This window comes from Bubalus kerabau, chromosome 10 (genome assembly GCF_029407905.1).
Source record: "Bubalus kerabau isolate K-KA32 ecotype Philippines breed swamp buffalo chromosome 10, PCC_UOA_SB_1v2, whole genome shotgun sequence".
In the NCBI taxonomy this organism is placed as follows: domain Eukaryota; kingdom Metazoa; phylum Chordata; class Mammalia; order Artiodactyla; family Bovidae; genus Bubalus; species Bubalus kerabau.
This window is the reverse complement of record NC_073633.1, coordinates 82,135,304-82,148,436: the sequence shown is the minus strand read 5'-3', so window position 1 is coordinate 82,148,436 and position 13,133 is coordinate 82,135,304. Positions and strand designations below refer to the sequence as shown.

General features: G+C 49.5%; 1 long non-coding RNA gene across 5 annotated transcripts; it reads right to left on the bottom strand.

Moving 5' to 3' along the window:
* Positions 1-1,185: 1,185 nt before the first annotated feature.
* Positions 1,186-10,184, bottom strand: LOC129621677 (uncharacterized). 5 transcript variants are annotated; one of them, XR_008699601.1, is made up of 4 exons: positions 9,098-10,179; positions 8,593-8,674; positions 8,174-8,445; positions 1,186-6,747 (listed from the first exon to the last, which is right to left on the bottom strand). It is a non-coding gene; the product is annotated as an uncharacterized LOC129621677 (long non-coding RNA). The 5 variants fall into 5 exon arrangements; XR_008699600.1 differs by having other exon boundaries at positions 8,174-8,674; positions 9,098-10,184; XR_008699599.1 differs by having other exon boundaries at positions 8,593-10,176.
* Between the last annotated feature and the right edge of the window lie 2,949 nt (positions 10,185-13,133).

The window sequence follows — 13,133 nt, the reverse complement described above, 5'->3', positions numbered from 1 at the left end:
TATTTTTACGTAGAAGCTCTTGGACAACAGCTCTCGTTCTCTTTCCCCATTTCCACTTTTTTTTTTTTTTTTTTTTTAAACGTTTCCCTTCAGGGATTCCCTGTCCCCACCAGGAATTTTTAAACCAAAACACCCCAACTTGGCAGCTTTCTCTGTGGAGGACAGACGGCCGGCCAGACCTCTGAGCACATGGTGTCCTGACCACCCACCAGCTCCTCCAGCCCCGCCGGGCACGTGCCCAGGGGACTCCTGCCCCACCCAGGCCTCTCCTTCCGGGCCATCCTCACCTCTGTTTGATAGACTTTGTGAATCTGTGGACTGCTCTACTTTCAGAAGATGACCAGTTTGGAGTAATCAGAATTATTCCCCCTTCTTTTTAAGGATTTCCCCCCCCCAAAGGCTATTTATCGCTCCTATTGAAAGACCAGATCCTTGGAGAAGTTTGTGGTATAAAAGGAAGTGGGGACAGATTTGCAGCACAGAGTCTCGGCCTGTTTCACTCCTACTTCTCTCAGCTAGCCTTAGGGAGGCCGTGTGGCGCTTGTGTGGCGTGAGGGGACGGCAGCAGTGGAGCGGGAGCCGCCAGGGGGTGGTAGGGGTGGGTGGGCCGAGGAGGGGGGATTGGGTGGAGTAGAGGTTTTGTATTGAGGGCCAGTGATGATGTTTTGATATTTATTTCCTGCTACTGAAATTTGAACCTGAGTGAATTGTCCCTATGATGATGTCGGTATTGCAAAGCGACAGATTCATAAAGTAATGATCAAATCTTCCTTTCTTTCCGTGTGTATTTCTAAGAAATAGAGCCAACTGATTTTGTATGTAAATACCAAGAGCGGTTCACCTCGTACTAAACCCGCACCCCAGTGCGGACCCCTCCCCACCCTCGCCCCCCCCTCCCCTTCCGACTGTCCTGGAACCTGTCCCCATTATGTGATCCAGCCCTGGTTCTGGCTGCGGTCAGCAGATCCCAGTGAAGGGTTTTGTGTGTTTAGGCCTCATTTCTTTGTCTTTTTCCTACTCTGTTCCCGGCATTTGCTGATTTCTAGTGTATACTCTGTAGTCTCAGTCCGTGTTTGATTCCATTCCATGGAAATAAAAAGTATGTTGTACATACTGCTGAAGAATTGTCTTGCAAGTTAAGGCTTTCCCCTTTACTATAAGACTATAAATAAAAACTTATTTTATCCTTCTTGGTGGTGGTGTCTTCTTGCCCTGGCAAAGGCCAAGACCGTGGAGGCCGCTGGGCCCGTGTGGGGGCCTGAGAGAGGAGCCCGCGGGCTGGGAGCCACCATAGCGGAGCAGTTCCCTTTGTGTTTTAAGGACTCAGGTTGGCCCGAGCAGGGCGGGGGTGGATGGACCAGTGGTGGTGACTTTGCTCATTGTATGGAAGCTTTGAAAGTTCCAAGAGGGATGGGGTTATCCAAGGCAACATTTCTGGATCCAGCTCCAGCTAAATAGATGACCCTTGGGGAACTGGTAGTGCAGAGCTGTGGTTTTGGGTTTCTTCTGGTAATGAATGTCACGTCCAGTCTAGGGGCGACTGGTATTCTCTAGGACTTTCCAGTTTCTAGAGAGTTCCAACATAGTAATAGGAGGCAGCAGGGCTACCATGGGCTGGAAGTCAAAGAGGCTTCAACAGCATCCAGTTAGCTCTCCTCAGGCTAGGGACCAACCCTGGCCTGAACTTGTTTGACCTTGAAAGAAAGGATTTATGGCCAGAATACAGCTCAGCTTTAGTTTTCCTGTCTAGTTGACAGGAAATACTGCTGTTCCTAGACCAAGGGAGGGAGAGAAGTCAAATCAGTTCTTTGATTTGTCACTCTTTAGAGTGGTGGTGCCGGGGCTCCTATCTGTTGGATGTCGAATCTGTAGTATCTCTTGTTGGTTAACGGGAGTTGACAGGTGGTGGATTGTGTTTCTTTAAGAGGCATTTTTACAATGTTGTGTTAATTTTCTGCTATACGGCAAAGTGACTCAGTTATACATATTCTTATTCATATTTATAAGAGGTGTTTTGTAACATGACAAGCCAGCTCCCAAAACCATGATCTCAATTAGGAAAACAAGGATGCGGGGAGAGAGCAGAATCCTGCTTATTAATAACATTCCTTTTCAAGACAGAAAGAGACATGAATAAGGGAGAAAAAATAGGGAATGAGCAGTCTGGTGATTTCCTCAGCCTTCAAAGTGAGTGTGTTTTCTTTCCTTCCCCTTTATTGCCCTTTACTACATCCCTTTGTATATCCAGACTTCTAATTATAGATTCCATATTACACACAATGGGCTTGGTCAGGGTGGGCATTAGAACCAAGCTGCAGGTGTGGCCGTGTTGGTGAAGCAAACAGTTGAGCCATCCTGGAAAGGTGACGTCTCCCAGATCCAGTCCCCAGCTCCAGGACGTTGGCTGGAAAAGGAGTTGAGTTTTAGGCGTCTCAAAATTCCCGTAAACCAGTTGGAAGAAAAAGGCCACAACAGGATAGCAGGTTCACCTGGGAAAATCCAAACCCGGCTGGTGTGCTGACAAGCCGTGGAGAGGAAGAGGCTACTGGGAGCAGCTGCCCGAAAAGGAGAACCAGGTAAGAGCCCCTGGGCTGGAGGCTGTGCTCGCTGAAGGGAAACAAGTGAAAGCCATGGCCAAGTTCCTTCCGGTGTGCGTGTCTAGGAAGCCAGTGTATGTCCCGCAGATCACCAAAGTGACCACGGTTCACTTCCAGGTTACTCTGTGGTTGGTTCTCAAGGCACTGCTTTCTGGACAGCCCAGCACAAAGCCAGAGAAACTGCTGAGGACTTGGTCCTGTGAAAAGCAACCTCTTTCTCTTGCCATGGGGAGAGCTTGATATTTTCCTCCCTTTACAATTTGCCCCAAGGGCAAGGGTATTAATGGCCTGGTTTTTAAAATTAATATGCTAATCCCATCTGGAGAGTAGCTACCACTTCAGCAAAGAATTGCCTAAAGCTCACAAAGCTATCAACTCAGAAAGACTTAAAAAGTGGACTAGAGCAGATGATAGCCCTGAGCTAGGACTGAAGAGAGCTGAATGCAATCTCTAATATTAGAGTTGTAGTGTATTAACTCTTGGGCTCTGAAGTGTGCTTGCCTGAGTTCAAAATTCTGGCTCTTGTTCGTCGCTGGTAATTTTGGGCAAGTTACTTCTCTCAGCTCAGTGTCCTGATATCTAAAACGAGGATAATAATAGCTTTAACCTCACAATGTGATTGTGAGAAGCAGAGGAAATAATGTTTATAATGCACTTGACCTCGGGACCAAGGGGGAGACTCAGGTGCCAGCTGCCCTTATCTACACAGAACATGTGACCAGGGCTAAATCTGCAAGATGCAAAAAACCCAGGTCTTCCCTGGACTGCATGAGGGTGGACTTCTCCGTGACTCACAACTGCTTCCCACCCCTGAGATGTGTCCTCGCCGTACAAGGCAGGGTGCATGAAAAGAGGGCACAGGCCCCCAGAACTGGTGACACAGTCCAGTGCTCAAAACCAGAGAACATACCTGAGTTCTGTTGTCACCCCAGGTGAGGCTGTGGCATCCCCTCCTGCTACTCAGTGGTAGCTCTAAACTTGGGACACTTGGTACTCTGGCTGGCAGAATTGCCAAGAAACCCCCGTGGTGGTGTTACTTAAAGTGGACCCTTGGGCCATGCCCCAAGGGTGCTTGTTAAGAGGATTCTCAGGCTCCTGCTCCCCTGACCAGCAGCCCACCATGGCCCACCAACCAGTGGGGCTGTTTAACAAGATGGTTCTCGTGCACTCAGGTTTGACTCCTCAAAGCAAAATAACCCAGAGAACAAAAGGAAACTGTTGGGACAAGTGAGTGGGCTGAGTCGAATTAGCCAGATGGGTCTGAGACCAGGCTCTTGAAGGCTTGGGGAAAAGGGGTGGAGAGACGCTTGTTATAAGTCCGATGGATAGAACTACCTCGACGGTGTTTCCCTTCTCCCAGGGGGGCTCAAACACTCATGAGGGCTGCCTCGCCACTTGTGGAAGCCCCAAGCAAGGGTGATGATATGGGGCAGCACCCATTTTTATGCCACACACTGACTGTCCTGTGTCACCAAGCTGGTTTATAAGCCAGCTGGAGCAAGGCTATCTCTCAGGCCTGTTTGCCAGGCTCTGTTCTGCATAGCATGAAACTAGAGCTTTTCTTTGCTCAAAACAGTTTCTCTGGCCTGAGGAGGAAACCCACATAGGCAAGAGGAGTTTACCAGCCTCTACATTGGATGCACAGTGGAAAAATCATGTTAGGAACTAGGATCCTTGGACTCTGCTGGATTATGAATGGCAAGACAGAGTGTCCTTCAGTTTTGAGGTTCGATAGTTTGGGGTTTACTAAAGGCATGGGCTTAATTAATACCTCCCCACACTTTGCCTGAGAAGGGATAAACAAAAATCTTTTCTAGTTTATTTCTCAGGTAGAGAATCAAATTGGCCAACTCATTCCCGGACCAGCTTGGAGAAGCTGGCTGAGGTGGACACAGGACTGATGGACTGGGCAGGCCCCTGCTTGCATTCCCTGGAGGCTTTCCCAGCAGCAGCATCACCCAGTGGGCAAGTGTCGTCATTGCTCCGTTAGGTCAGGCTAGGGACAAGGAGCCTGAGAGCTTCAGAACCAGAGCCTGGGTGGTTTAGGTCACAGGCTCTGAGCCCACCTGTCTGGACTGCCTGGCTCTGGATGACTCTGCCGTGGTCTCCTGAGGCATAACGTGAGGACAGCAGTAGCACTAAGTGCCGCTGTGAGGTGTGAAGGCCTAAGTTGGAACGTCTGGCACTTTGGGAGGACACGCGCGTTAGCAATTCTTAGGTCTGTCTGCCAGCATAGGTCCTGGCCGTTTAGCCGTTTGAATTTTGTTGTGGTATGGAGTGAATCAGCTCTCTCCTTCAGTATGTTAAAATTCTCACAAGGAAGGGGCAGTAAATACATGTTGAGTACCAAAGGGCATGGTAACAGGTTTTGTTTGATTTCTGAAGGGACCTCTAGCAAAACATGGTCTGCTATTGTTTGAAAATATCTCAACTTGGGAAATGAAATACACCCTTGCTGGCTGGGTCGGAACCATTAGCCATGACCTTTCTGGTTTCTTCACCCCGTTCTCCATCCCAGTTTCAGTTCATATTTCTGCAGTGCCTTCCTGATGACCTGCATTGAGCTAGCCACAGAGACACTGAGAACAGTCCTGTGCCTGCCCTGTTTCCTGATGGGGCCTGGTTACGATAAGGGTGGGACCTTTGTATTTACAGGGCCCCTTGAGCAGGGGTGAGGTGGGGACAGACTCACCTGCTGGCTCCATACGGTCTGATGACTGGATCCAGGGCCCACGTGCTCTGGCTCTCCCTGGCTGACGTGTGTGCCCTGAGTGCACACACACACACACCCAGCAGGACGGGTGTGTCTAGAAAAGAGCCAAACAGGTGGGCCTGGACAGTTCACAACCAGCCGAGCCAGTTCCCTCCCGTGCCCATGTGGGATGCCAGCCGCACCAGCAGGCCCAGGTCTGACTGCCAGGCCCCATTTAGGGTTGTTTTCCTCTGATGTCCATTGCATGGGTGGGGCCCTTGTACACCTACAGCCTCCTCTGGGCCAAATTATCCAGCACAATCTCTGCTATTAATTTTTTCCAGTAAATTAAAGGCCAGAGGGGGAAAGAAAAGGAAACGAAGAATCAAGGATCCAATGTTAAGAAATCTGTGCCAGAACCTTCCACTCCAGCGCTGAACATGGTGAGGGTTTGAGCCTCCTGCCAAGAAAAGCAGAAAGCTGACAGCTCCACTGCAGGCCCAAAGGGAAAGGTAAGCCCTTCACAGGCCGGTTCCTGCAAGGCCTCCGTGAGCCACGCAGAGCCTGGTTCAGAAAACAACCCAACAGGCGTGCGGAGCTGCCACCCACGCCCCTGGGCGCTCATCAGCAGAGAGGAGTCCAGCTGGCACTGTGGTCCCACGCGCAGGCTTGAGAGTCTCATTGTTTCGTATCTCCCGGAGGCATCAACGGCTGGGAGGTGGCAGGGACAGATCTGGGGCTAAAGGACAGTGGCCAAAGGCTTTGGGCCAAAAGGCCACAGCAAGGCCAGCCAGCTGAGAGGAGGAATGTCACGTCCACAGCAGATACCTCCTGCAGTGGAGACTTCGGGTACAGGAACTCTGGTTCGAATGACTTGACTATTTCCCAACCAGGAAGTGCGTCCAGGGCCCCATCCTTCTCAGAGAGCTGCCGTGAGCCTTTCGGCAGGCCTTCTTTCCACCTGGTCACTCCCACGAGCCCAGGCCTGGTCATCGTGTTTGCTGCCGCACCCCGAGCACAATGCCTGGCCTGTCACAAGTACCCCATGCATACACAGGGGTGTGTGGGCCAGTGGACTCCGGCTCTCTGGTGAGTGTCCGTCTCTGAGCACTGTTGGGTCAGTCCTGGGTTCGCCTCTGCATAAGTTCAGTCCATGGGTATTTGAGCAGCCTGTATTCTCAGCCCAGCACTCTGTCAATCACTGGGGAGGTTCAGGGCAGCTGATGAAGCCTGGGCCCTGCCTCCAAGCTTAGAGTAGGTGGAGAGCAGATTCATGCACATGGCTACAGATGCCAGAGGAGTTCAGGGGCTGGGGCCCTCGGTCCAGAGAGGGTTGGCATGTGGGAGGGGCAGGGGACAGGGCCAGGTCATCACTTCTCAAGCTCTTGCTGTGCTCTCCTTCCACCACAGTGCCAGCCTCAGGCTCCCGGTGCAGCCAGCAGAGGCGCAGGGTGGAGGCTATGGGGAGAAGGAAGTGATTGTGAGCCTCTGCCCTGCACGGGCTCCTGGCCTGTAGGCCCAGGCCATCACAGGTATGGCGGATGACAACATGAAGTCCCCCATCCAAGGTAACCAGCACGCAGTACCTTTTATTTCGAAAAGAATTTAGTTGTGACCAAAGATTGAGAAAGGAGTCTACTGAACCCTAAGGTACCCATTTTCCAATGTTGACAATTACCAACATGCAATACTTCTTGAAAGAAAAAGAATAGAAAAATGCATTATTATTAAAAGAAAGAATGGGTATGAAAGAGGGACACAGGAGCCAATTGAAAGAGCTCCTAATGGCCAAATCTGGAACAATTTGAGCAGTAAAATAAACAACACAGTATTAAAACATTGATATATAACCCAAAGTATAAAATAATTAATCATGATATAAATGATTGAATGAAGAAATAAAGAGAGCATAGATAAACTTCCCAAACAAAAGAACTGCAAATAATGTATGTAGTTACTCCACCCTCAAGGATGTGGGGTATAACTCCCCACCTCTCAGTTGGGCTGTGCACATGGGCTTCCTTCTAAAGGAACAGTGTGGGAAGAGGGAGAAAGAGGAGCCTTATCTGGGGACAAACCTCAGCCAGGTGGCCAAGGTTAACAACATCAGTGAGAAGCCATGTTGATAGCATGTACCATTGATAGCATGGGATGAAAAGGCACTTGACCTTTGTGGTCTTTCTCCCCAAAACCCAGTCTAATCGTGAGAAAAAACGGACACAAATCCCAGTGGGTGGGCGGCCTACAAAACACTTGATGAGTCCTCTTCAAAACTGTCAAGGTCACCCAAAGCAAGGTGAGTCTGAAAATATCACAGCCAAGAGCAAGCTAAATGTCATGAGGTAATGAGGTATCTCGAATGGGACCCTGGGACAGAGAAAGGGCCTAGGTAAAAATGAAGGAATTCCAAATAAAGTATGTGCTCAATCATGTCCAACCCTTTGCAACCCCCTGAACTGTAGCCTGCCAGACTCCTCTGTCCATGCCATTTTCCAGGCAAGAAACTGGAGTGGGTTGCCATTTCCTTCTCCAGGGGAAATAAAGTATGGGCTTTAGTTAACAGATCAGTATTTGCCCTTAGTTACGATGAATGTACTACATTAATGTGAGATACTAACAAGAGGGGAGACTGGCTAAGGGGCAGAAGGGAACTCTTGTGAAAGTTTATTACTGAAAATGTATTATTGTTGTTCTTTCTCACAGCTGTGTGTCTGCAGAGGGCAGAGAAAGTGTCCCATTAACCTGGTCTGGTGATGAGCCCTCCGCCTGCCTGCCTGGTTTTGTTGTTGGACGTGCCCAAGAAGTAGGAACGAGGAACAGTAGCCACTGGGCCCTGTGCTCTGAACCTCCTGCATCAGCTGGTAAAACACAGAGCCAAGGTTACCTCGAGGAAGTGAAAGAGGATGTCCAGGAACCAGTTAGGCCTGCCGGGCTGGAGTGGAGAAGGCTGGCTGTTGTCAGCTCCCGAGAAGACTGACTCACCATGCCTTGCCTGTGAGTCACGCAGCGTCACATTGTGCGCCCGGTGGCCCGCACGTGGTGCAGAGCACGCTGCTTTATGCCAGGGACTGACAGTTGAGGGGTGGGGGTGGCAGGGGGGCTGGTCAGAAGGGTAAGATGAGCCCGCCCCCACTCTTCATTATCACCATCCGCATCCTGGTGAAAGACAGGAGTAGGCATTCAAGGCCTCGGTCATCCACCCTAGGGGAAACTCATGCACGTTTAGTCTGCTCCCCACCTCTGAGACCACCCATTTCAAAGACTGGGAGTGGTGGGAGTACGTGGCCTTTGGAGGCAGCAGACCTGGGTTCAGCTCCAGACTCCACTACTTGATGGCTGGTAAGCCCTGGGTGAGTCACTCCAGCTCTCTGACCTGTTTCTCCAACTGTAAAATACAGATAACACACCTGCCCCACCCACCTCGAGACTGAATCAAGCATCAGATGACGAGGGGCAGTGACCAGGAGGCTGTCTCCCTCGGGTTCTTGTTTGGATGGAGGTGGCAAGGACAATCAGTGTTCTTTTTTTTTATTTGGTTGTCCTGGGTCTTAGTTGCAGCACCAGGGATCCTTAGTTGTAGCATGTGGGATCTAGTTCCCTGACCAGGAATCAAAGCTGGGTCCCATGCATTGGGAGCACAGAATCTTAGCCACTGGACCACCAGGGAATCCCTGACAATCAGCATTCTTCAGGCAGCAGGTGAGGACTTCGTAACTTGGGGGCTAATCTGGGATAGAGTTTTGTGTGTGTCAGGATGCTTTTGGTTGCAAGCAATAGTAAATAATCAATCCAACTCAAATTGGCTTACCTAACTGAAAAGTCCAGAGGTAGATCCAGGCTGCAGGAGCAGTGTGACAGAGCTGTGGCTGTGTTTCTCAGTCTCTCAGGGAGTCTGTGTGGACTGGCCTCTAAGACAGGCTTCCTTCCAGGTAGGAAAACGGTTGTTGGAGTCCCAGGCCACACATTCCACCATCCCTAACAGGAGAGAGCTGCTTTCTCCAGTCATCAGATGTCCAGGGCTTCCCTCTCTTTGGTCTATTTTAGGCCACATCCTTGGCTCTAAATCAATCACTGAGGCTAGGACAAACCATGCTGATTGGCTTAGGCCTGGGTTATTATTAAACCTGAACAAGTTGCTGAAGCAGAAGGCTAAATTAAAATGATTGGCTTGGGCCAATCAGGACCTGGCCTGGACGGGGTTGGGGGGGAACACTCACATAAGCCTCTTGGCTGCCACAGTTGGGGAGGGAAGGAATGGATGCCACAATGTCCACGACAGGCTTCTAGAATCCACCATTATGGAGAACATAGTGATTAGATCGCTAGCATCCATCTCTCCTTTTTAAGAATCTGCCTGCAATGCTGGAAACCCTGGTTCGATTCCTGGGTCGGGAAGATCCACTGGAGAAAAGCTACCCACTCCAGTATTCTTGGGCTTCCCTGGTGGCTCAGATGGTAAACAATCCACCTGCAATGCAGAAGACCTGGGTTTGATCCCTGGGTTGGGAAGATCCCCTGGAGAAGGGAATGGCTACCCACTCCAGTACTCTGGCCTGGAGAATTCCATGGACAGAGGAGCCTGGCAGGTTATTAGTCCATGGGGTCACAGAAAGTCAGACACAACTGAGCTAGTTTTACACACACTACTAATTTGTACTGAGGCTTCATTCTTTCCCCATTCTTGGTCTTTGTGCTTCTGATGGAGCCCCATTTCCTGCTCATGGGAGAAGCATGTGATCAATCAGTTTACTGTGTAGTCTCCTGGCCATGGGATTGAGTCTCAGAAAAGCACTTGGCTTGATCAAAGCCAGTGAAATGCAATGATACTCACTGGGAAGGAAGTGCCTGCTGCTCTTGTCTGCTGAACTTGACCCTAAGGGTATGTAAAGTCTGGAGTTATTGCTGCTGCCATTTTAGAATCACGTGGAGAGAGCCTGAGGCCAGAGCCGATATAGAAAGATGGAGAGAAACCCACTGAAGCCACTCACAAAGCTACGCTAATTCCTGAACGTTTCAGTTTATGAGTCAGCACATTTCCTCTTTGCTTTAAGCCAGTTTGGGTCCGGTTTTCTGTCAGTTGCAACAGTTCTTTACATCATACAATTCTCCTTCCTGTTCAAGGGCAGTGAATGACCTGAGCAATGCACATAGGTGGTTAAAATGTTTGGGCTGAACGTTAGCAAGTACATTTTGTCATTTAACACTAATATCATGTACATGGAAAGCATCCCAGCCATGAAAGATGTGGAAGAATGTTGAATGGATGGGATTTAGTCTAGATTTAGCAGAGAAGGCAATGACAACCCACTCCAGTACTCTTGCCTGGAAAATCCCATGGACGGAGGAGCCTGGTGGGCTGCAGTCCATGGGGTCACGAAGAGTCAGACATTTACTGAGCGACTTCACTTTCACTTTTCACTTTCATGCATTAGAGAAAGAAATGGCAAGCCACTCCAGTATTCTTGCCTGGAGAATCCCAGGGACGGTGGAGCCTGGTGGGCTGCTGTCTATGGGGTCGCACAGAGTCAGACATGACTGAAGCAACTTAGCAGCAGCAACAGCCGGGGTAGGCAAATACAGCCCATGAGCCAAATCTGACCCACTACATTTTCATCAAGTTTTATTGGCACATAGCCATACTTTGCAGCTGTCTTGTACTATAGTGGTAGAGCAGAGTTGAGTAGTTGCTTGCAAAGTCTAAAATATTTTATCAATAGCATTTGGCCACCTGATGTGAAGAGCTGACTCATCTGAAAAGACCCTGATGTTGGGAAAGATTGAAGGCAGGAGGAGGGGACGACAGAGGATGAGACGGCTAGGTGTCACCACCAACTCAATGGACTCTGGAGTTTGGGTGGACTCCGGGAGCTGGTGATGGACAGGGAAGCCTGGCATGCTGTGGTTCATGGGGTTGCAAAGAGTCCAACACGACTGAGCGAGTGAACTGAACTGAACTTTGGCCCTTTAGAGAAATTTTGCTGCCCCCTGGTGTAAATGGTAGAATAAAATACTAGCAAAATACTTCCCCCAAATGAATACCCACATCCTCAGATGGAAGCAACACTGAATAGCCCTGAATCATAGACCCACTAATCCCATTCATATCGAGCCCTATTCAGGAACAGAGATGCAGTAGAGAATGGGCTTGTGGACACAGCGGGAGGAGGAGAGTGGGGCGAACGGAAACACTCAGTGACATATACACACTACGCTGCTGTGTAAACTAGACAGCTAGCGGGGCACTGAGGGAGCTCAGCTCAGTGCCCTGTGATGGCTTGGTGGGGGGAGGGGGGGGCAGTGGGCGGGAGGCTCAGGAGGGAGGGGATATGTGTGTACACCTAGCTGATTCCTGTTGTACAGCAGAAACTTAACATTGTAAAGCAATTATATTTCAATAACAAAAAAAGCAAAGGGGAAAGGTCTCCAGAACAGAAGGGAAAAAACATGTGATTCAAGCCCTACCGTCAGCATTAGGAAAGCCATTTCCCAAATTTATCCCCGAATGATATGTCCTGAGTCTTTGTTAAGATGTCAGCACTGTTATTGATACATCTGACTTTTGAAGCCAACGGATTCCATGTCTACCAACAATAAGCATGCTTAGGGAACTCAAGAAGCTCCATTTTTAATTCCCGGCTATCAGGCTCCTGCCAGAAGTGCAGCGTAGTTAATACTGATGAAAACAGCCAGGGCCATGTACGCCACCACCCTGCCAGGGGGTTTATAAACGCCATTTCTCTGCTAAATCACCAGGAGTCAACATATCAAGATCCAAGGCTAGACCTCCATGGAAGGCCATCACAGAAATGTTATTTAATAGTTTTCCCAAGAAGGGGCTTCATCGAGGACACTCCTGCATTGTTACGGCACAGTGGCCATAATCTAACTTGCAACTTCTCAGAAATTATACCAGAGGGCAGTTTAAGAACACTGTTGACTCATATTGTCATCTCAGTCAAGTTTGTGCTGGCTTATCCACAAGGACCCCTTTCTGCTCATAGTAGAGTCTGGCAGGCTTCCCAACTTACATAGCATTCAAGGTGGGTCTGGGATAGGTTCCAGGGGGATGTTGGGGCCCATCTGGAGATAGAGCTCTGTAGTCAATTTCTTTATTATCAATAGAGGAAATATTTGGGGCAACCTACCTTGAATGCTGTGGAAGCGCCTCTAATTTAAGAATCCATGATAAATCTGAGGACCCACTTGGAATGTTCTTTTAAGTCAGGAAACCCTCCAGACCCAAATGGGAGCAGAGAGAGGTCTCATAGATACATCAGCATAGACTCTCCTGAGCTAAGAATACCAGTGAACGATCCTCTCTTTTCTACCTTGCCAAATTTCCCTACACTTTGGGGCCTGGTTCAAATCCTCCTTCCTTGGTATAAAGCCAGTGTAGACTGAAGCAATCCCTTCTCTTAACCACACCAATTACTACTGCAATTAATCTCTTAATACCTTGAGGCTACTGGTGTTAGAGGGTTGGCCTTTCATTGTAGTGATGGGAGGGTGCATTTCAACATGTTGCTTTGTAACCTGAACATTTGTTAGCCTGGCAAAAACAACATGGGGACAAGAATTACAAGCCAGGATGTGGACCTGGTCTATCTCTATCTCCGTAGGCACCTTCTTCTTTCCCATCAAGGAGGGACAGGCCACAGAGCACCCACCTTCTTGGCTTCTCCTTGGGAGAGGGTCTCTGACCAGGTGAGGAACACCAGGTGACCACATGATGCCAACCTGCCCCTGACTCTCGCCAGGATGTCACCCACTGCCAAGTTCCTGCATGAGGACTCAGGAGCAAGGTCCCTGCTCATAGGCAGGTGAAGAAGACACACACACAGACT